Here is a 25,093-nt window from a genome sequence, read left to right as displayed (position 1 = left end):
TGGCCTCGCTGGTACACATCAGAAGGATCATTAACTACAAACAGTCACGTCCTGGGAAATTGGCCACTAGGAGTCACACATGGGGGAAGCAAGCTGGCTAATCATTGCCGCTGCTCTGGGAGGTGACAGCTTCTTTGCGGGGGAACTCCAGGAAGGGCCACTGCAGTTGCACAACTTCAGGGGTACTGTTCACATAGAACACAACACGAATGGTGCTTCCTGGCTCCGTAGCCCCCAAAGTAAATTTTTACATTCACCAGATTGCCTAGACTTTTAAGCTAAACCGTTTTAAATATTTTTGCCAAATGAAAATAGCTCTATATATTCTATTTTTTTTAGTTTTTTTTTTATGTGGACCATTTTTAACGTCTTTATTGAATTTGTTACAATATTGCTTCTGTTCTATGTTTTGGTTTTTTGGCCAGGAAGCATGTGGGATCTTAGCTCCCTGACCAGGGATCAAACCTGCACTCCCTGCATTGGAAGGCAAAGTCTTAACCACTGGACCACCAGGGAAGTCCCTATTCTGATACTTATACTGTCTCAGATAATACTAAGGAGACTATATTTTATATTATATATATGATATTTGCATGTGTATATATATAATATAAACAATTTTAAAAAAAATATTTATTTATTTGGTTGCATCGGGTCTTAGTTGTGGCAGGCAGGCTCCTTAGTTGCGGCATGCACGTGGGATCTACTTCCCTGATCAGGGATCGAAACTGGGCCCCCTGCATTGGGAGCACGGAGTCTTAATATAAACAATTTTTAAACACAAATGGTATTATATTATACATACCAACTGCAACTTGCTTTTTCTTTTTTTGGCCATGCCATGCAGCTTGCGGGATCTTAGTTCCCCAACGAGGGACTGAACCCGGGCTACAGCAGTGAAAGCTCAGTCTTAACCACTGGATCGGCAGGGAATTCCCTGCAACTTTCTTTTTCATTTAACTTTCTATATTGTCCACTCCACAGGTTCAGACATATAGCTATGTTATTCCATCTAACAACTACAGAGTATTACATTGTGTGGAACTGATGACCTTAAAGAGTAGTTGCTTATTAAATAAGGGTGGACTGAACACAAGAATTCCTGGAATCCTATAACATGACACTAAAAGTACAACAAGGATAAGGATTTACAAGGACAAGAGAATGAGAAAGGAGATGAAAACTGATGAGAGATGTCAACACAGTGTGAGCAGATGGAAAGAGAGAAAGAAGTGGTAACCAGAGAAAACCAGAAGCCTTGCATGTGACAAGAGAGGGGAGGAGGGTGGCTAGGACACGTGGATAATACCACAAAGCAAACTGATTCACCCAGCAGAGAGGCTCAGGAATCAGGCGTCAGACACTTTGCACAGCAGACACAAAACACAGGGAAGAGGAAAGAGGGAAGAGGTATAGGGACAACTGGACCTATAGATCCCATCCCCATGTATACAGCCCAGAGATTTCTGCCCCCAAACCCTGTAACACAGGAGGTTTATTCTCTGGGGGAAAAAAAAAATACAGAGGGCCAGATTGAAGCAGTGGATTTAGAACAAGGAGATGAATGAAAGTCTGCAAACTGTACAGAGAAATATCACAATGCCTCAACTCCTCCTCCCCCATCCCCCGAGATCTATTCTCCCACCTGGCTCTCAAACTCTATCAACCCGGCTTTATACCGTCTGCACAGGAGCTTGGAAGGGCCTTCTTTAGAGGCAAGGAATAAAGGGAATAACACCCAATAAACCTACAGACATCTGTGGTAAGGGTCTATCGACAAAAAATTCAACAGTCTCTCGAATTCTTCTTTACTACAAAGTGTTGGATGTGATTCTAAGGTCACAAGCATGGCCATGCCTATGTGTAGGTCGAAGGTAACAGAAATATAATGGAAGTAGAGGGAATGCTCTAGAAATAATGATCAAGGATATAGGGGATATTTTATGTTGAAGCTGGGGATCTTAGGAACACAGTGGTGGGGGTAATGAAGAGCTGTTAGAGGATGTCAGACTGAGATAGACAGGAAGGAGAGAGAATCCGGAGCAACAACCAGGATGTCTACCTCCTAATTCCCACCAAGGAGACAGTCATCATGGGTCAGAGTGTCGCCAGTGCACTTTCCCATTCAGCAAACATACTGTGTGTACCTACTATGAGCCAGGTTCTGGGTTAGGGAACATGTAAAGATATAGACTAAGATGCTGTTCTTGTCCTCAAAGAACTATTGATCTATACAGGGGATATCGCCAATTGTACAGCTCCCTGCTGTCCTAGGATAGACATGGGGTCCTGAGACTCTCCTGTTGCTTTCACAGATCCCTGCCTAGGCACAACATTGTGCAGATCCCTCCTCATTTCCTCACTCTCCTCCAGCCTCACACAAAAATGTCTTTCCCTTAGCATTCCCACTCAGTCTGTGAGAACCACAATTCGGCACAGCTGAAGGTCTCTTCTGGCTGTCATGTCAAACTAACAAATTAGCATGGAAAAAGCTCACTATGTCCAAGGGGCTAGCTAACTGGCGTTCAAATTCCATCATATAGGCTTGGAAGTTTAGCATTTATAATGATGTCTTCAAAATAGAAGAGGGCTAATAAAAAGAAAGGAAATTGAGTTATTTGTAGTGAGGTGGATAGACCTGGAGTCTATCATACAGAGTGAAGTAAGTCAGAAAGAGAAAAACAAACACCATATGGAACACATATATATGGAATCTAAAAAAAAAAAAAAAAGGTTCTGATGAACCTAGGGGCAGGACAGGAATAAAAACACAGACGTAGAGAATGGACGTGAGTATATGGGGAGGGGGAACGGTAAGGTGGGACGAAGTGAGAGAGTAACAGTGAAATATATACACTACCAAATGTGAAATAGCTAGCTAGTGGGAAGCGGCCACATAGCACAGGGAGATCAGCTCAGTGCCTTGCGACCACCTAGAGGGGTGGGATAGGAAGGGTGGGAGGGAGGCAGACACAAGAGGGAGGAGATATGGGAACATATGTATATGTATAACTGATAAACTTTGTTATAAAGCAGAAACTAACACACCATTGTAAAGCAATTATACTCCAATAAAGATGTTAAAAAAAGAAAAGAAAAGAAACACAGCAGTTTAGGCCTAGAGTCATGAGCCATACATTTTTTGTTTGTACACCTCCTAAGGTAATTTTGTGAATACTAGGTAGTTGCAGTTAACAAGCATATTAAAAGATGCTCAACATTCTTACTCGTTAGGAAAATGAAAATGAAAATCACATTGAGATACCACTTCACATCCACTAAGTTAACCATAACTTTTTTTTTTCTTTTTTCTTTTGGCAGTTCTATAACTTTATTGAACAATCAGCAGTTAGTTCTCATCCACACTAACTGTCTGTAGATTTTTGAAAGTGGTGACAGGTACATAGGTAACTAATGTATAGAGCTTGTTTGGTGAATCTTCCATTATGTTTTCTGGACAACTGCACATGGATACAGTATGGGACATTCCTTATTCCTTTGGCCCAGACAGCTTTGTTGAGCCTGGTGTCAATGAGTACATCTGGAGTTCCCATCTCCTTCATGGCAAATTTCCAGATTTCTCTGAGTGCCCGAGGGGCACGCTTCTTGAAACCCACTCCACGATGCGCTTGTGAATGTTGATGGTGTATTCTCTGGTCACCACCTCGTTGATGGCAGACCGGACCTTCTTCTTCTTGCCGCCCTTCATTGCGGGAGCCATCCTGCCCGGCCAGCGTTGGAAAGCTCATGACTTTTTTAAAATGGAAAATAACAAGAGTTGTCAAAGATGTGGAGAAATTGGAACCTTCATACATTGCTGGTGGAAATGTAAAATGTTGCAGTGGCTGTGGAGAAGTTTGGTAGTTCCTCAAAAAGTTAAACCAAATTATCAGCAACGTCACTCCTAGGTATAGAACCAAAAGGATTGAAAATAGGTATTCAAACAAATACTTGTACACCTATGTTCATAATAGCAGCACTATTCATAATAGCCAAAAGGTAGAAACAACCCAAATGTCCATCAGCTGATGAGTGAATAAGCACAATGTGATATATCCATTCAGTGGAATACTATTCAACCATAAAAGGGATTGAAATACTGATACATGATACAACTTGGATAAACAGCAAAAACATGTTAAGTGAACGAAGCTAGACAAGGTTACATACTGTATGATTCCATTTATATGAAACGTCCAGAGTAGTAAATCCATAGAAACAGAAAACAGATTAGTGGTTGCCAGGAGGAGTGATTGCTTAATGGGTGTAGAGTTTCCTTAAACGTCCAGAGTAGTAAATCCATAGAAACAGAAAACAGATTAGTGGTTGCCAGGAGGAGTGATTGCTTAATGGGTGTAGAGTTTCCTTTTTTTTTCTTTTTTAAAAAAGTTATTTTATTTATTTATTTTTGGCTCCGTTGGGTCTTTGTTGCTGTGTGCGGGGTTTTCCCTAGTTGTGGCGAGCAGGGGCTACTCTTCGTTGTGGTGATTGCCATGGCTTCTCTTGTTGCAGAGCACGGGCTCTAGAGCGCAGGCTCAGTAGTTGTGGCACACAGGCTTAGTTGCTCCATGGCACGTGGGGTCTTGCTGGACCACGGCTCAAACCTGTATCCCCTGACTTAGCAGGCAGATGCTTAACCACTGCGCCACCAGGGAAGTACCCTAGAGTTTCCTTTTGAGGTGATGAAAATGTCTTGGAAATACAGGTGATGGTTGTGCAACACTGTAAATGTACTAACTGCTACTGAATTATACAGTTTAACATGGTTAATGGTTAATTTTATGTTTTGTGAATTTTACTCAATAAAAAAATCAATAAAAGAAAAAAAGACCTAAGTAGTCCCCCTACTCGTTTTTAGCTAATATTTAACATTTCTGAAGTTTAAAGAGTTGCAAAGGATGTAACTTCCGGTATATTATATAAGCCCGATGTGCTGCTGGCTGCGCTAAGAGGGCAGCTCTCCAGTATATTATAAATAATGACAATTTAAAATAAAACTGTTAACATCATTCTTTTAAATATATCCATACAATCCTAATGCTCTAATTGATACCCCATCACCTATTTGTAAAAATACATGAATAAACTCTTCTTTAACTATCAGATATTGTATCTATTTTTCCAGAGTTACCACATTATCTTATTTAAAATGTGCAGTTTTCAACAACCAAAAACCACTTATGAGATATACAAAGAAACCAGAATGTATGGCTCATACACATAGGAAAAAAGAGCTATCACTATTTTACATCGCTCCTTTTTCTCCTTAAAATGGTATTGCCATTACATTTCCCCACATATTTTTATCCTTGTGTAATTTTTTATGGTTTTTGTTTTTGTTTTAGTTTCCTGATACCAAAGGTCCCAAATATTAAAAATTTCTTCTGGATTGGGTTGTTATAATTGGTATTAGTATACATTTGATCAAAATAATGTAAGTATTACAAATTTTGATAAATAATACAAACAGTTATTAAACATAAAGAAATTTGCTGAAAATACAGATCTCTTAATAGCATGGATGGGGCTTTTTTTTTCTGTTTATTCTTGAATTCATGGATAAATATTACCTCTTGCCAAAATGAAAAAGTTCAGCATAAACCTCTATTTCTTGATTTTGCGTCTACACATTCAAGTACTGTTCACATAAACAAGTAGATGGGAATAGAGAGTTTTGTTATAGCAATGGCAGTCAATCAATCCTTTGACGGTATATGCCAAAACCCACCCAATGGTCAATCATCAAAAGATTACTGTCAGTGATCTATCTGCTGACAGCTAGATTAGGTATTTCTTCAGTGAGTTTATTTTTTAGATTCATTTATTCATTTATGTTTTAATTTTTGTTATTGAAGAGTTCAAGTCTATACAAATTTAGAAGAGGAATGAAATGAATCTCTACGTGACCACCATCAAGCTTTCAACAGCTTTACCAACCTATGGCCAATCCTGTTTGATCTCTATCCGCCCCCACTATCTGCTCTCCATCCCCCACCCTTCACCACTGCTGGATTATTTTGAAGCAAATGCCAAGTATCAGGCCACTTCTTCTGTAAATACCTCTATATATAGCTCTAAAATATAAGGACTCTTTTTAAAACAAACCAGTACACCTAAAAAATGTAAGTCATCCAGTATTCAGGCAACATTCAAATCTCCCCTGGTTGTCTCATACATGCTTTTTGTTTTGTTTTGGTTTGGATTTTAGTGTTGGTTTTTCAATTCAAGGTCCTAACAATGCCCACAAATTGCTTTTGGCTAATATTTCTCTTGTCTCTTAGTGATAGATTCTTCCTCCTGTTTTTCTTTCCTCTTGTAATTGGTTTGTTGAAAAACTGGGTCATTTTTCTTGTAGGGTTTTCCACATTCTGGATTTTGCTGATTACTTCTCCCTGGCCTCTGTATTTCCTAAAAATTGATATTTAGGCCTGGTCAGATTCAGAGTTGATACTTTGGCAAGAATCTTCCATAGGTGAACCAGTGGTTAAGATCCGCCTGCCAATGCAGGGGACACAGCTTTGATCTCTGGTCTGGGAAGATCCCACATGTCATGGGGCAACTAAGCCTGTGCACCACAACTACTGAGCTCACGAGCCACAACTACTGAAGCCCACGTGCCTAGAGCCCGTGCTCCGCAACAAGAGAGAAGGCACTGCAATGAGACACCCACACACAGCAACGAAGAGCAGCCCCCTCTCGCCACAACTAGAGAAAGCCCGCATGCAGCAACAAAGAGCCAGCACAGCCAAGAAAGCCCCCCAAAACCATATACTTTGAAAATGTCATCTTTAGCTGCTAAATAAAACTTAAAAAAAAAAAGAATCCTTCATAGGTGGTGTGTGTGTGCTTCCTGTTTCATTGGAGGTACATAACGTCCGAGTATCTCTTTTTTCTGATAGTATTAATCTGTGGGTTCAATGTACCCACTCATTATCAAGGTCCCCATTAGCTTTTCATCTAATGGTTTTAGCAATCATTAATGATCATTTCTTAGATCCATCATTTCATTATAAGTTCCTCTTTCATTATTTTTATTTTTTTGTTTTTTATTTTCCTTTTTCATTTTTGACAAAAATAAATCATTGGAAACTTGCAAATTAATTTGTTGCCTTCTTATTGGAGTCATTCACTTTCTTAATTTCTGTAAACTAGTATACTTTTTAAAATTTCAAGAATTATATTACATAATTATTAATGTTGAGTATTATGTAATTACAATGAATTATATCTGTTACTCTTTCACTTAAGAGATACCTTGTTTAATCTGATAAACTCAGAAGATATTGGGAAAATCAAAATATGAATTCCAGTGCATCACAGCCGATTCAATATTTTTCCAATAAAAATAATTTTATCTCATCCCACATTTTAAATACATTTTTGTCAAAAATCTTAGAGGGCTTCCCTGGTGGCGCAGTGGTTAAGAATCTTCCTGCCAATGCAGGGGACATGGGTTTGAGCCCTGGTCCGGGAAGATTCCACATGCTACGGAGCAACTAAGCCCGTGCGCCACAACTACTGAGCCCGTGCACCACAACTACTGAGCCTGCGCTCTAGAGCCCGTGAACCACAACTATTGAAGCCCGTGCGCCTAGAGCCCGTGCTCCGCAACAAGAGAAGCCACCGCAATGAGAAGCCCGTGCACTGCAATGAAGAGTAGCCACCCCCCATCCCACCCCACCCCCGCTCGCCGCAACTAGAGAAAGCCCATGCACAGCAACGATAGACCCAACGCAGCCTAAAATAAATAAATAAATTTATTATTTTTTTAAAGAGAAAAAAGAAAGAAAGAATTACACTTCAGGAGAGTTTTGGGGTTTTTGTTTGTTTTTCTCTTTGCTTCCTTTGAAGCAAAGTTTTCATTTATACAGATATAAAAGGTACTACAAAAGAGACTTCCCTTCCACCCTGTTCCTCCTCCACCCTGTTCCTTTCACCAGAGGTTATCAATGAGAAAGAATTTAAAACATGAAATCTGTTGTAATCCTGTATATGCCTGGGGCAACATAAGAGAAACCATTTGAGGCTAATCTATAGTCCAGGAAGTGTTTGGGTATTGTAAAACCTTTGTTACGGAAGACTAAGTATAGAAAGTTGGAAGCAGGGTCGAGATAAAAAAGGCACAGAAGCAAAGAAGAGGATGAGGGACAAGGGAATGAAATAATGAGTCTGGGAGTGCTGAATTATAACTACGAGTTATGTGTGAACCCAAGGCAGGAACAGGAGTTTTCAGAAGTCCACAGAGCAGTTAAGATCAGAATAAATCCAGGTAACCAAGACCAGTCAATGTAGAACCTAGGCATGGAGTCAGGCCCCAAGACTGCCCCTCTTTTCTCAGACTGATTAATGATCTTGAGCCCCTACCCTCCAAAACTGCTTCATGGATAGAGAACCCCTACATTTTAGAGCTGAGAAGAAACTTAGAAATTATCTAACACATCTATTCTCAAGGACTTTGGTCTCAGGGCCGCATAATACTCTTAAAGATACTGAGGACCCCAAAAGTTTCTGTTTATGTAGGCTATGTCTATCTATATTTACTATATTAAAAAGGAACACTGATGAATTTTTAAAAATATTTATTAATATATTTTAAAATAACAATAATAAACACATTACATGTATAAGACTTTCTATGAAAAATACTATATTTTCCAAAACAGAAAAAAAATAAGTGAAAAGATCAGCATTATTGTTGAAAATCTCTTTAGTGCCTGACTTAACTGGAGACAGCTGGATTCTCTCTGCTTCTGTGTTCAATGTGTTTGATATCACATGGAGTGGAGCCTCAGGAAAAACACTGTATACATACAAGAGTGGTTTGGAATGTACAGACTCCCCTGAAATGTCTTGGGAATCTCAGTAGTTCCTGGACCACGGTTTGAGAACTACTGATCTGATGTAATTTAGGATTATACTTTCCTATAATGCCACTTATTAGCAATGTGACCTTCAGCAAGTTACTTGACCTCTCTAGACCTCAGCTTCCTTAGCTGTGAAGTTGGACTAATAACAGACTTGCGTGGATTCCTATAAATGTGAGTCCTCACAGTCAGTTAAAATACAGAAGTGAGGGGCTTCCCTGGTGGCGCAGTAGTTGAGAGTCCACCTGCCGATGCAGGGGACACGGGTTCGTGAGCCGGTCCGGGAAGACCCACATGCCGCAGAGCGGCTGGGCCCGTGAGCCACGGCCGCAGAGCCTGCGCGTCCGGAGCCTGTGCTCCGCAACGGGAGAGGCCACAACAGTGAGAGGCCCGCGTATCGCAAAAACAAAAAACAAACAAAAAACAACAGAAGTGAGGTGACACTGATAAATGTTTAATATAGTGTTTGGCCCCTAGTAATCACTCAAATGATGACTCTTCTACTACTGTTGTTAATATTTGTTATGACAACATGCCAAGCATTGTGCCAGGCACCAAGGATCATATCAAAGTGAGGAAAATAGCCTGAGTCACTTAAGAGTAGGGGAGATAAAATAAATGCATAACTGTGAGAACAAAAGATTATGACAAGAATGATAGAAGAGAGAGCGGTCACACTCATTCTCAACAAATATTAATGAATTGCTTCCTGTGTTTCAGGAGCGCCACGCAGTAGGGGGCCAATATGGTGGAGAGGAAGGGTGGCAGGAGGTAAGGGGGGATATGGAGAGATCGGGGTGGGCCATGGACACATTGTGTAGGCCTTGTAGGCCAATGTGATTTGGGATATAAGGAAATGTTTTATGAGGAAGTACCATTTGAGTTAGAATTTTGAGAAGAGGTAGGATTTGGGAATAGAGTTGACATACACATTCTTTTATTTACTCATCCAAAAAACATTTGATTTTTCTGCTAAGTCTGCTCCACGTTGTACAAACGAAGGATCCCTACTTTCAAAGAAGATATCTTGCATTTAACTGTTTTTATAACAAATATAGGATCACTGGAAAAAAAAAAAACTGGAACATACAGGTGAGCAAAAATGACAAAATAAGACCCACTCATAATCTCCCTAATCCACAGAACACCACTTCAGGACCAGGATTAAGGTGAGGTGAATTTTGCCTCAGGTGCAAAATTTCAGGGGAGGGGAAAGCGCTAAAAAAAATCAGTAATATTCTAATTTTTTTAAAAATCAAAATTATTGCAAAAAATTCAGGATGACACAATACCTAAGGTTTTTTTGTTTGTTTGTTTTTTTGCTGTACGCGGGCCTCTCACTGTTGTGGCCTCTCCCGTTGCGGGGCACAGGCTCCGGACGCACAGGCTTAGTGGCCATGGCTCACGGGCCCAGCCGCTCCGTGGCATGTGGGATCTTACCGGACCGGGGCACGAACCCGTGTCCCCTGCATCGGCAGGCGGACTCTCAACCACTGCGCCACCAGGGAAGCCCAATACCTAAGTTTTAAAGAAAAGCAGGCTCCAACCCTGTGCTTGCCCCACTCAGCCTGACTGTGCTTGGTTATTTTCTGTATGTTCCTTCTTCCCAACAGATCCATTCTCTGCCCTTCTCAGCCCTGCTCTGGTCCCTGGGGGGCTGGTCCCTGAGGACTGCATCAATGGGCTTCTTTGCCTTCTGGTTTCCAGTAGGATTCAACCAACAGGAGGCACCTATTAGAAACCAGAGGGTGGGAGGAGAGAGAGGTTGGAATATTTCTTTTCCCCACTCTATCCCTTCTCATCACCTATTGGAAGGAGACCCTAGAGCTGGAGTAGTGGGGCCACCTGGGCCCCCCGCTTTGTTACAGATCTGAGGAATTCAAGGTGGGGAGCAGCAGACCTGTACTGGGTTCTTTCGGCATCCTGAGGACAGGTTGTGTGTGAAGCTTCAGGACTCAGCTTCCCCAAGGTCCACCTGCCAGTTTCAACCCTAAGCCGGCTGACCAGTGGTTTTGTCCATAGGGAGTCTGAAGAAGCTGGAAGAGCAGGCCTGCCAGTGTAGACTTCCTCCTTGCCCCTTAAATAAACTGTGCTCACTTTCATTCAGTCCTCACCACCAGTTGATTACACTTCATGCCTGTCTGATTACAGATTTGAAAAGTCAGGAGGAACATTCACCGCACAATAGAAAACATGCCCCGGGGGCCCAGAGGAGTTAGCTCACTCCCCGGGCTCTCCAGGGAGGCCCGCAAGAGCCCGTGGGAGGGAGGCGAGGCGCTGAGTAGAGGAGGATGTGGTGGTGAAGGTAGATCTCCTCGGAAGGAGGAAACAAAGTTCCCGGGCGACAGAAATGTGAAAAAACGGGGCAAAGTGAAGTGAGGCGTAAGCATCCACGCTGGAAACGCAGTGAAGCAGAAAAAGCAGCCGTGCTGTGAGGAGCGCCCAGGAGGGGATGAGGTGGCGTGAGAAGCGAGATGTGCTCAGCAAACAGCACAGGGAGTTGGCCTGGGAGCCCCTGAGGTGAACACCATTGCCCTGACGGCTACTGGGGGGCTGTGAAAACTCCCTTCCCAAACATTTTAAAGCAGGAAGGAAATGAATCTAGCTGGGGATGGTTTTAGGTGTTGCCCCTTTATCTTTTGCTCAGACTGTTGGCCAAGTTCAGAAGTTTCCACTTTGCCTTTAGATTCTCTCGCTTTGGATTCCACAACCCCCTCATCACCCCTGTAATCTCACAGGGGAGACAGACATGTAGAGCAAAGTGCATAACTGCAGAGGTCTGTACAACCCAGAGACCACTGCAGTGGGGCAGGGAGGGAGGAGACTGAACTGAGCAGCAGGGTAAGGAAACGTTGCACAGACAAGGCATGTCTGAACAGAGTTTAGAAGGCTTAAAAGGAGTGTGTCAGGTGGAATGGGAGCAAAATGGAGAAAACATTCTAGAGAAAACATGACACAAGATTTTAGATAAGGTATTTATCCTTCCTAACTAAATTCCACTTGCATGAAAAACAGTGACACCCACCTAACAAATATAATTAGTGGATTATGAAACACTTTTTGAGGACAAAATGACATCCTCACACCTGAAAGGTAAATGCTACCACAACTCAGGTGAGATGTGCTCTTAAGAAAAGCACTTAGAATAGTTTATTCCGATGCTGATTCTGGTTTTGGTTACATGGAGTCTCGTTCATTCTTACATCTGACCTCTACCCCTGGCTATAATTAGTTTTTCACAGAATTAGACCAGCAGAGGCCAGGGGAGTGTATGGAAAGCAAAATAGAAGAAAATAAGACAACCCAATAGCCGGAGCGGGGAAGAAACAATTCATGGACCCCCAATGGACAACAGGCTAAATGACTGTCAGGGAGAGAATAGCAAACCTTTTCATCTCAAAATAATTCCTTGGTCACTGGCATCCAGCAGAAATCTAGACTTTAATAAGAGATGTGATTTAAAAATAAATGGGGGACTTCCCTGGTGGCACAGTGGTTAGGAATCCGCCTGCTAATGCGGGGGATACAGGTTCAATTCCTGGTCCAGGAGGATCCCACATGCCTCGAAGCAACTAAACCCATGCACCACAACTACTGAGCCTGCGCTCTACAGCCCGCGAGCCACAACTACTGAAGCCCACGCGCCTAGAGCCCGTGCTCCACAACAAGAGAAGCCACCGCAATGAGAAGCCCGTGCACTGCAAGGAAGAGTAGCCCCCGCTCACAGCAACTAGAGAAAGCCCACGTGCAGCAACGAAGACCCAACGCAGCCAAAAATAAATAAATTAATTAATTAATAAAAAAGATAAATGGGAGCATAATATTATTTTTGTATTAAATTATTTGATATGACTATTAGCCATATTTCTGCAAAAACCATCCCACACCATGCTGCTAGAATTTAGCAGCTAAGGTTGACCCAACCCTTCATTATGTCACTCCCTTGCTCAAAAGTTAACTATCCCCTGCTGAGTAAAAGATAATGTTAAAATGTCCCTAACCTTATATTCAAGGATCTCCACGACTGGGCTCCATGCTGCCCTACCACTCCCAGACATTTTTTTTTTTTTTTTTTTTTACTATTTCTCTGTAGAAACTCTCTTCCTAGGCAAAACTAGTTTGCTCAGTGTCCCCAAAACATGCGATACCATGTGATTGTTGCTGACCTTTCATAAGGATAATATTCTTGCCTTTCTCCCCACCCCCATACTTGACTACGCTACTAGAAATGATATTTTCCTCTGCAGACCCCTAGAGGAAGTTCTCTCTTTCTCTTTTTTTTATATTAACACAAATACTTTTTTTTTTAAGCCATGCAAATTTTTTGACATGATTTAGGAAATATCAGTAGTTCACAATGGTTTGGTATTGTGTACTGAAGATAATAGTAAAGATATGTAGACTGAGTCATATCCATTTACACTCTACCCTTTAAAGTGTTCTTACAGTATTTAGATTATCTTTAAACGGATCTATACAACATAATAAAATATAAAATAGATTGCGCAATGTTTAAGAAATAGTCATTTGTACTTGAGGCAGTAAAAAGCTTTAATCTGTGATGAGTGTTTACTATATACTGTAGCTTCACATATCTTGCTGAACTAGGTTTTCTGTGGGTGTGTCCATTTGATTACACTGTTTAACTATGGGGAATTTTGCACCTGTCGTGCACAAAGAAGTAAGGCCCTTTGTAAAGGTTGAACAAAGGTTCATTCATGCATTCCTTTCACAAGATTTCACTGTGCACCTTCTAGGTGCCAGGCACTGTGCTAGGTGACAGATGTACACAGATAAAAGTGTCCTGTCCTAAGGGAGCTCCCTAACGTTAGTTCAGGAGACAGGGCTAAGGCTTGTAGCAGAGCTATACCCAAGGGACTCTGTGTCAATGATCCAGTGCCATAATAATGCTAAGTAGCAACCAACCACGTAACTTTAGTGGATGAAACAGTAACTGTTAATTTCGGCGGTTGCCTCAGCAGTTCTGCTGATTTGGGTTGGGCTCAGTGAAGTGTCTGGGGGTTAGGTGCTGCTGGCTGATCTAGGATGGCCTCACCGTGTTGATCTAGCTCTGTTTCATGTGTCTCTCATCCTCCAGCAGGTATGTTCTCATGGCACTGGCTTAGACACAAGAGGAAGAGCATGCTCTTGAGGAGTTTTAAGCTTTTGCTTTAAAATATCCCACTGGTTAAAGCAAGCTGCATGGCTGAGACCAGAATCAGAGTTATATGGCACAGGGCATGGATACAGAGATGGAAGAATGGGGGTTGACATTGCAATCTATCACAGGCTCTGAACACACACACCAGGGGCACCTAACTCAGCCTAGGGAGATGAGGAATGGTTTCTCCAAGAAGGTTATGTTGACTTGAGTAGAATTTTGAAAGAGAAGATGGAAGCTAGCTAGGGAATAAAGAAGATGCTTTAAACAGAGCAATCCACATGAGCTATTGTAAGTACTTCCACATTTTTGCCTCATAGATGCAGATACCCTTTGCCTGTTAACCTTTTCCCCCTTTCCCATTTGGAATTTAGATTTGAGTTCTACATGTGCAGCAAACTTCTTATGACTATAAGGCAATAAGTGTCAGGTTGAAGGTCTGCAGAAAGACGGCACTTAACACATCACTGAGCCACTGTTAAGAGCCCCAACTGACTATGCCCAGACTTCTTGTCATATGAGTCAGCACCAGAAACTCCTGTAAAATCCCCTGAAGAATTACCTTGTTCTTCAGTGTTCCACACTCCACCCCTTTCTTCCTTCAATCAAAACTCCCATTTGTTCAGTCAAGCTGACTCCAGATGCTTTGCATCATTTGCAGAAATGGTGACACTATTCATCTCCAGAATGACATTTCTAAATTTCTAGAATTTCAGGTGCCCTCGACAAGACAACATCCCTCCCCTGACCTCATCACTGTGAAGAGTAAAGATGGGCATACCTTGGACGCGCCTGGAAGGTCCTTCATACCTCCCTTTCCTCAGTATTCACAGTTTGGCCACCGTTATCTGCCTTCAGACCATCATTATCTGTTATCATTATTCCCTTTAGCCTGCTTTATGCTAGTCACACAAGGAGCCCCAGGATTCTAGATCATTCATTATCCCTTGCATTTCATCCCAAATGGTCCTGTACATTCTGTTTTCTAACCCCATTTCCTACCCTCTTCATCTCCTGAAACTCTCAGGAACTGGTTGTTGGGATCCGCAAAATTCCTCTTTTCTCAAAATCTCTGAATTTTTCCTTCTTGCTCTAAAGGAGATCTGGGTCTCCTCTGAGGACAGTGATTCCTCTGCAGCCCTCTCAAGTGGTGGCTGTTTTTTCCCCACACCTTGCAGTGGAATAGGTATCCTCTTTGTCCTTTTTTTTTTTTCTCTTTGTCCTTATTGCTGCTTCCAGACCATTCTGCTTCCCTCCTTCCCAAAAGTGTCCAGCTTTGATTCTGATGTTAACCAGACTATGCTACCCTCATTGCCATCATGTGGCCACTACCAGTCTCCAACCCTGCTCCCACATAACCTCAGTATCCTTATAGATGATGCTTTCAAAACACTAATTTCTAAAATCCCTGACTGCCTCTCCTCTAAAAAGTTTGTCCTCCATTGTAGCTCAGTTATTCCCTTTGTGTCCTTGTTTCACCTCTTATCTCACTTAGATTCTGTGGTTTGTTATTATAATCACTCCTTCGAATACAACCTTGGTTCCCTTTCCCCTCTCTCTCGCTTCACAGTACTTTTCTGACAGAACACAAGCCTTAATAAAATCTAACCTTCCACCTATGCATGCACAAGTGGGCAGCTGAACATGACTGGAAAATTCACATACCTCTGCTAACTGCTCTCTCTTTAAGTTTATGACCACTCACCTTAAAAAGGCCTTCAATGTCACTCATCAATTCTACTTACATTATCCTAGCACAGTCATTAACGCATTCTCACAGATGACCATTCCATACCTTCCCCTCTCTTTTCAAACTTTTCATAACTTCTTCCCCATCCTAAGATGACAACCTTGTCTCCTAGTTCACTGAGAAAATAAAAATAAGAAGAGAAAGTCCACAAGGTTCCCACCTCCCCGCATCCATGCTCATCTACTCTGCCTTCCCTCCTATCAATAATGATGAATGGTATGTGCTCCTAACTTGGACCAACTCCTCCACTTGTGTACACCTGATTCCATCACTCCAACCATTCTCCTCTCTCTCCTGGATCATTTCCCTCAGCAAATAAAGAAGCCATTATTTCTCTCATCTTCAAAAACAACAACAACTGTCTCTTGATCTCACTTCTCTTTCCAGCTACGGTCCCATTTCTCCTCCCCTTCAGACAATGAGAATTGGCTATTTTCCCATCTCCAAACCTTTCCTCCCATCAGATTTTCATGCTTATGACTCCACAGAATGTCCTCTTGTCAAGGTTATGAATGACATCCAAATTGCTATATCTAATGGTCAATATCTATCCTTAATCTTTCTGAAGGTTTAAACACAATTGATTACTCCTTTCTCCCTGGAACACTTTCTTCTCTTGGCACCACATGCACTTTGTTTTCCGCCTATCTTGCTGGGGACTCCTTGGTTTCTTTCGTCCTCTTCTCCAACTTCTCACTCTTCCTGAGTGCTTTTATCCAGCCCTGTGGCTCTCTATGTTGATGATTCTCAAATACACGTTTCAAGCCCAGACCTCTCCTTTGAATTCTATATATGTATGCATATACATATATCTAACTGCCCGATCAACATTCCCACTTGGTTGTCCAATAGGCATCTTGAACTTAACACATCCAAAACCAAATTCTTGATTTCTACACCAAAGTCTAATTCTTCCCATCTTTGAAAATGGCAACCATACACTTGAGTCAGCCTTGACTCCTCTCTTACCCTCATTGCCACATCTGATCCATCAGTGAATTATTTGACTCTACCTTTAAAATATATGTTTTAATAGATATTTTAGAATCCACTACCTCCACTGCTACTACCCTGATCCGAGACAATGGTCTCTTGCCTAGCCTCCTAGCTGACCTCCCAGCTTCTGCCCTTGACCCTCTTATGGGTTATTCCCCTCACTGTATCCCAAATGATCCCTTAGAATATGTCATTCCTAAACTTATAGCCTCCAGTAGCTTCCCATTTCACCCTACGTCAGAGTCAAACTCCAACTAATAAGGTCTACTGCATTCCTACACCGTTTGTCCCATCCTGCCTTTGCTTCCTTGCAACCTCCTCTCTCATGCTCTCCTTGCTAACTCACTCTGATCAGTCACACTGCTTTCCTTGTGATTCCTGGCTTAGCACCTCTGCACTTGCCTGTTCCTTTTGCCTAGAATGGTCTTTCCTCAGGTATTTTCCTCACCTCCTTTAGGTTCTCGCCAAAATGTTACTTTCCCTGACCCTTCTATTAAAAATTGGAAAACGGAGTTCCCTGGTGGTCCAGTGGTTAAGACTCCATGCTTCCAATGAAGGGGGCCTGGGTTTCATCCGCAGTCAGGGAACTAGATCCCACACACATGCCGCAACTAAGAGTCTGCATGCCACAATGAAGATCCTGTGTGCCACAACTAAAAAATGAATAAAGAAATACATAAATTAAAAATTGGAACAACCCCAGCCCCGGTCACAATTTCTCCTTTCCTTACTTTTCTCCACAGCACTTGCCACAATCTGATATACCACACATTTATGTGTTTGTTCCCCACCCAACAGAATGCAAGCTCCACAGACACAGAGAATTTTGCCTGTTTTGTTCCCTGCTGTTCTCAGGGCCTAGAGTAGTGCCTGGAGTGTAAGAGACACCCAACAAGTATTTCTGGAATTTACTGCATGAAGGAGATTATGATGGAGAGTACAGAAACAACAGCACTTGAAAAAAATACTTAATGGCATGCCAAGTTTTCATCTTGCCTATACTGAGCTCCACTGCAGCACTTCCAGCAGAAAGGTGATAGGGATCAGATCTGTACAGCGAAAGATCACTCTAGCTGTAGGGTGGAGCAAAGACTGGAGGGGTGGGATTGGAGGTGGAGGGAATAGTTGAGGGGCTGTTGGCAGAGATTCAAGCAAGGAAAATTGAGAGTCTGAGCAAAGACAGTGGCTATGGACATAAAGGGAAAGGGAGCAAAGTTGACAGTTACTTACGGGTAGAACAGACAGACCTTGGTGATCAATGTGATACAAGGAATACAGACCAACAGAAGACACCCTTTTATTCTCCCCAGATTTCATCCCCAGCAACTCCTTGACTGGGCCATCATGGATCACCTGCAGCAGTCTCCACTGATTTTTGAAAGCCTGAAGGCAGAATCCTCAGATCACATCCTGTCCTGACTCCAGGTAAGGCATCATCCAACAATGTCAAGCTCCTGAACCACCAAGAACTTACAAGTTCTTGTAAGGAACTTCTTCTTGTAAGGAACAAGGAACTCCTGGCTCTATTTCCCATTTTCTCACTCACTCACTCTGACGTGTTAAGGAGACTTAAGCAAGCAAGAACCAACAAGAAACTTAAAACCGTGTTTACCTTTTACCTCCTACTGACCTACCTTAATTCAGCGTGTTCTCCCAGTGTTGACTGAAATAGATACTTCTAATACAGAGATAGGGGCTATCCTATTTCCAGGGGATCCCCACCCAGGTGTCCTCCCTCAGGGCCCAGCTCAAGGAAGCAAGTTCTACTGAAGGCCGTTGTCCATTTGATAATAGGATTTACAGCAACCAAGATTCCCTTCCCGGCATACTTCTTCAGAAGGTCTTGGCTCCCTAGGATGCTAAGGTCCAACTAACTGCTACCGTCTACAGATGCTTAGCCCAAACAGAAAGCTCCAGTCCTCCAGAATTCATTCTTTAAACCCAGCCGCTTAGCCAGTACCCTGGTTGGGACTGACACCAGGCTTTGGTAAGCCACACAGGGCTGGTGAACAATGGAGGGAGTGTAACGTCACTCAAGTTTCAGGCCCTAACATCCACACTGCAGGCTGAGGCATACTGAGTGAAATGAGGAGTGCTGGAGCCCCTACGTGAAAAGGAACGCAAGGAAAGCTGGACTGTGCTTTTAGTGTCACTGTGGACAGGAAAGACAGGTAGCCAAGTACAGCAGTTGAGAAACTCCAATCCTAGTACACAAGGAGTGATGGTCTGGGTGAAGGTAGCAGGAATACGTAGTGTAACCAGCATAGAAATCCTTCTTGGTCTCTTGAGAAAATCAGACTCTGGTTCAGGGGCTGACCAAGGATTTCTTCACCATTCAGATGGGTCCCCAGACTGTAAAGATCCAAGAGCAACTGATGGAGCTCAGAGCTCTGCTGTATAGTGGTCCCTGGGAGAAAGCTCTCTCCACAAAATCACAGTTTGGGAAGCACCTGAAGTGCGTGCAGACTTTTGTAAGGATTCTTAACTTGGGACCCCTTGAAATTGGATGATTTGCAAATGTGCGTTTTTCTAGATAGAAGGTCTTTATCTTTCATCAGATTCTCTGAGACTCAAGAAGAAAGGGACTGGAGGAGCCGGGCGTCCCGGGCGAGGGGCAGGCGGCTGTACCGGCCCCGGTAGCCGTGAGCGGCGCAGCCCGGTCCCGGCCGGGGGTCGCCAGCGAGCCGCCGCCGGCTTCATTCATTCCCGCGGCTTCGCCTCCTTTCCCGGGCTCAGGAGGCGCGTCCGAGAGGATGGCATTCCCTGTGGATATGCTGGATAATTGCAGTCATGAGGAAATGGAAAATTCTGCTGAAGATTACATGTCAGATCTCAGGTGTGGGGACCCTGAAAATCCTGAATGTTCTTCTCTTCTCAATATTACGATTCCTATTAGCCTGTCAAATTAGCTTTGTACCTCTCTATGGTGGAGATCAGACCCAGAAAGTTCTTGCTCTTTCTGCACCCGAGGACTCACTCACAGCTGCGGCACTTTACCTTGCTGATCAGTGGTGGGCTATTGATGATACTGTGAAAACATCTGTCCCTTCTAGAGAGAGACTTAAGCAGGTGAGAACTCTTGGGGAGAGAGGCGTTCTGTACTGAATCGAATTATTTACAGAAAGCAGGAAATGGAGAGAAATGAGATCCCATTCCTGGGTCATAGCAGTACTGATTATGCTAAGATTCTGTGGAAGAAAGGAGAGGCCACTGGGTTTTATCCAGTTAAGCCTACAGGAAGCATATGTGCCTTGTTTCTTACCCAAAGCTACCAAACTGCCAGTTCTTGATACAATGTTCATAAGAAAGAAATATAGAGGGAAAGACTTTGGGCTTCATATGCTGGAGGACTTGTTGATTCCTTCACAGAAGATGCACTTGGCTTGTGGTATCCACTGACCTCTCTTATGTACACAGCTTGCAACCAGTACTTTGAAAAATATCCAGGAGACCATGAACTGCTTTGGGAAGTTGAAGGTGTGGGACACTGGTACCAGAGAATACCAATCACCAGAGCATTACAAAGAGAAACATGTAAAATGACTGCAGTTTCTCAAAATGAAGCTAAAAGACCTGTGTCTGGAGAATATGGTCTTGCATCTGTTCCAAACTATGAAGCAGGAGCTGAAGACAGTTTGTCTAGTGAGATGCAGCTAACTATTGATTCTCTAAAAGATGCCTTTGCAAGCACTTCTGAAGGTCACGATAAAACACCTGTTTCCACTCGTACTCGAAGTAGTCATCTAAAGCAGCCAAAGACTGGAAAATGGTTTCAGGATTCTGAATTTAGTAGTTCTCGAGGGGAAGACGAAAAGACTCCCCAGACTTCACCTACAGCTTCAGTGAACAAATTGGAGTCTACTGCACAAATATCAGAGAGCTCAGAAAAATTCTTGGAAGAAGAACCCTAACAGACTGTGATTGAATCTGAAGATGAAAGTAGTGATACAAATGTTTGACCAGCACCAGAAACCCAGCCAGGCCTGGAAAAGCAAGAAGGTGAAAAGGAATCTGAATTAGAGCCTATGAATGGTGAGATAATGGTTGATACTCTTAAGACTTCACCTATAACAGAAGAGGAGGACTCCACTAGTGAAGTCTTAGGTGAAGAATTAAAATTGCAGTTTTGGGGCTTCCCTGGTGGCGCAGTGGTTGAGAGTCCGCCTGCCGATGCAGGGGACACAGGTTCGTGTCCCGGTCCGGGAAGATCCCACATGCCGCGGAGAGGCTGGGCCCGTGAGCCATGGCCGCTGAGCCTGCGCGTCTGGAGCCTGTGCCCCGCAATGGGAGAGGCCACAACAGTGAGAGGCCCGTGTACCGCAAAAAAAAAATAATAAAAATAAAAAATAAAATATAATAAAATTGCAGTCTTTTAATGCCAGTGAAGACTCTACGAATCTTGTTCCACTGGTGGTAGAATCTTCAAAATCTCCTGAGGCTGTTGCACAGGATAAGACTTCACATGTAACTGACTCAGAAATGTTGCTAGATGAAGGCCCATCTGATGACAAGGGGCACACTGAAGAGTGGCTGCCTCTAGTTTCAAGAAAGAAAGCACATTTTGGGAGTTCAGACAATGTGGCTACTATCCCAAATGAAGAATGGTTTTCCAAACTCCGTGATAACTGAATTTTCTGAAAATGTATCACCCAACACTACTGCCTCATTGGAAGACCAGCGTGAGGAGGGGGTAGCCGAGCCTCAGGAAACATCTCCAGCTCTTCCTCAGAGCTCTTTAATAGAGGTTGAACTTGAAGATGTGCCATTTGCACAGAATGCAGGACAGAAGAGCCAGTCAGAGGAGCAGTCTGAAGCATCTTCTGAGCAACTAGATCAGTTGACACAATCAACAGAGAAGACTGTGGATAAGCAGCTCAGAGGAGATAGAAGTGGAAGTGCCTGTGGTCGACAGGCGGAATTTAAGAAGAAAGGCCAAAGGGCACAAAGGACCTGCAAAGAAGAAAGCCAAGCTGACCTGAATGAGGAAGAAATGCGGATAACATAATTGTTGTTTTTAAAATATGACAGTGAATAAATAGCATGGGGCACAGGACAAAAACTCCAAATTTTCAATTTGAACTTATTTATGATGCTGCTTTTCCCTCCCCTGTAGGACCTAGGATACACCGTTCTTTTTAATTTTTCAGGCTATTTTGTGTAAATACAATTTTTTTCATTATTAACCATGTTTCGATTTTGGGAAACCAGATCATACTATATTTTCTTTAGCAGTTGGGGATATCTGACCATTAATATTTCAGAAAATATAAATTAAAAAATGTGAAAGTAGTAGGGTTTCCATCAATTGTAAGGATCACAGAAATCTTTTATACTAAGGGTTTTAATAGTAATCTCGGTGAAGGTTCTAGAAGTTTTATCTTAAATTTCAAAACTAATCACCATTTTTTAAAATGTAGGCATACTTAAACAAAAATGTCAGTAAATTAGGATAAATGCAACTTCAACTAAATGAGAGCACAAATTTGGAAATTTATGGTCAAAGGTTTATGAAGGTGGTATTTGGGCCTCTTAGTTCTTAGTTGTAGGTGCAATTTCTTCCTTTGACTTCAATGTCTGTGGAAAGGCACAAACAAAATCTGTTTCCAGTTCACTCTTGATAACATCTGATATTAATAGTACTGCTAGGGATTTAACTCTGGCCTGTAGGCACTCGTATAATTATTTAAAATTTCATTTGAATCTGGGGACTGTACTTTTGTCCTCACCCAGTTAACATGTATACTTTAGAAGTGTGAGAACCCTTCCTAAGGCTTCTCCTTAATCCTGCCACTGCCTTTATTCTAGAATCTTCGTTATATTCCCCTCACTTTCATCCACTTCCCTAACTCATGGAGTGATTCCTGTCAAAAGATCTTTTTGCCTGCCTGTCAGCTTATGCCCTTGGCTTCCATTTTTGGTAGGTTTGGAACTGCGTCCCACAATCTTAGACCTAGAGGGCAGGAATAAGCTGCCCTAGGAGCCATAGTTACAAGAGCTTAAATCAGATTGGAGGCTTCATTTGTCCCTTTTGGCTTGCTCGCTCTTGATTTGCTCTGTGCGGACAGGTTACAATCTAGCCTGCGTGTACATTGTGGTTGCCTTTGCCTGCGCAACACAAAGGCCTTTGCCTGGGTAAACTAAAAACAAAAAACATCCTCAATTGTTTATTTTCGTAAAATAATTTATTTAAAAATGAACAAAATGGTTATTCTTAGAATCCAAAGAGAATCTTAAAACAATCCTACTCTTTGGAAGTATTATGTGTACTCAAATTTTCATGTAAGTTTGGGAATGCTTTGAGGCCATTTAGATTGTTTTTGTTTTGTTTTGTTTTTTTACGGTACGCGGGCCTACTCACCGTTGTGGCCTCTCCCGTTGCGGAGCACAGGCTCCGGACGCGCAGGCTCAGCGGCCATGGCTCACGGGCCCAGCCGCTCCGCAGCATGTGGGATCTTCCCGGACCGGGGCACGAACCCGCGTCCCCTGCATCAGTAGGCGGACTCTCAACCACTGCACCACCAGGGAAGCCCTAGATTGTTTTTAAAACTGCTTGGTCCTTACATGAAAAAAAATGTGTTATGACTTTGTGTCATTATTTGAGGTGCTAAGGATTGATGTTGAAGGTTTATTCAGTCTACAGTCAGGTGATACTAAATTTTATTTTGGGATGTTGGCATTTTAGGAAGATTTAAAGTTGAGATAAAAATCTTTAGCAGACAGGGCTTCCCTGGTGGCGCAGTGGTTGGGGGTCTGCCTGCCGATGCAGGGGACGCGGGTTTGTGCCCCGGTCCGGGAGGATCCCGCATGTCGCGGAGCGGCTGGGCCCGTGGGCCATGGCCGCTGGGCCTGCGCGTCTGGAGCCTGTGCTCCGCGGCGGGAGAGGCCGCAGCGGTGAGGGGCCCGCGTACCGCAAAAAAAAAAAAAAAAAAGGTGTAGTTTAAGACTGAGCTCACTGACAACTCTTGATGTGTGAATATAGTTGCTGAGGTTTACAAAAAAAGAAATGTGCAGTTATTCATATATGACCACTGAGGACTCGCAGTATAAATTTACACTTGTTAAACTTGTTTGCTTTAAACAGTAGGTGCATTTTAAGCAGTTTCAAAACTTTCTGTTCAGCACACAATTTTTGTCCATATTATCTCTGACAGAAAATGTTACTTTGGACTCTCAACCACTGCGCCACCAGGGAAGCCCCCTGAAACAGATTTTAATGTAAATAAAGAATTTATACTAACATTACTCATCTGTGTAACAGTATTTTAGAAATTTCTGCCTTGTATGTCCACTAGTAGCAATACTGTGTTTGGAGTGTTAACCTAGTCTTTCATGGGTGTGATTAGTTACAAATGTTTATGCTTCTGTTTGCATACTTAGTATCAAGCTTGATTTGTACAAGATAGTTTAACTTGTTTATTTTTGGTTGTGAAAAATAAGCAAACCTCAGTTCTGTATCCAGTGCTTACCTTCAGTCCATTTTTTTTTCTTTCACCCTCCAAAACTTGTCATTCATACATTCCCCATTTCTATTAGCGGCAAAATCATTTGTTAAAATCTAATTGTAAGGAAGGTTCTGCTTCTGTTATCCTGAAGTAATTGTATCTTACTGGATAGTAATTCCCAAGGAACTAGCCTTTCTTTTCCTTAGTGTCTGTGTGTTCTAAAACTTCTAAGTCTACAATTTAGAAAAGATGTTACATTATTCAGAATAGCGAGACTTACTCAAGTACTTACGATTGTTTTCTTGGTAGTTTCTTTTTTCTAATTTTTTTTTTAAATTTTTAACAGTAGTAATTAAACCTGTATTTTGTGATTGTTTCCTGGTCTGTGTTTTGAAATTCCTTCCCTTTTCCCTAATATCGTTGGTGAAGATGTGTTTAGATACTGAATTTGTTTAGACACTGATTTTGTTTCAGGCACAATTAATCACATTGTTTGTATTTTCAAGACAGACTTAAAAAAATAAACAGAATTGAAAGCAAAAACAAAAAAAAGAAAAGGACTGGATCTGTACAAACTTATCTGCACTTTCCAAAATGGTAGCATTAGCCACATTTCAAGTGTCCAATGTCCACAAGTGGTAGTTGCCACTGTATTTGTGCAAAAACATTCCTCACCACAGAAAGTTCTATTGGACAGTGCTGCCTTAAAGAAATGGTCCATGGTCATGTAGGAAGGTAACATTACCTGATGAGTAAGCCTGGGCTTTCAACAGACCTGGGGTTGAGTCCAGATTTTGCCACTATAAACCATGTAACTGTGGATACATTATTTAACTTCTCCAAACCTCTATTCCATCATTTGGAAATTATGAAATTTACC

General features: G+C 42.4%; 1 protein-coding gene and 2 pseudogenes across 1 annotated transcript in view; 1 reads left to right on the top strand and 2 right to left on the bottom strand.

Annotated features, from left to right (window-relative positions):
• Positions 1–25,093, bottom strand: part of ZNF19 (zinc finger protein 19) — a 131,984-nt gene that overhangs the window by 69,414 nt on the left and 37,477 nt on the right. The gene's annotated exons all lie outside the window — the stretch shown is intronic.
• The window catches only part of LOC137214371 (large ribosomal subunit protein eL31-like), a 59,599-nt pseudogene continuing 37,440 nt past the window's right edge, over positions 2,935–25,093 (bottom strand).
• Positions 19,380–21,757, top strand: LOC137214609 (soluble lamin-associated protein of 75 kDa-like; annotated as a pseudogene).

The sequence above is a fragment of the Pseudorca crassidens genome, chromosome 20 (genome assembly GCF_039906515.1).
Source record: "Pseudorca crassidens isolate mPseCra1 chromosome 20, mPseCra1.hap1, whole genome shotgun sequence".
In the NCBI taxonomy this organism is placed as follows: Eukaryota; Metazoa; Chordata; class Mammalia; order Artiodactyla; family Delphinidae; genus Pseudorca; species Pseudorca crassidens.
This window is presented reverse-complemented; position numbering and strand designations above follow the sequence as displayed.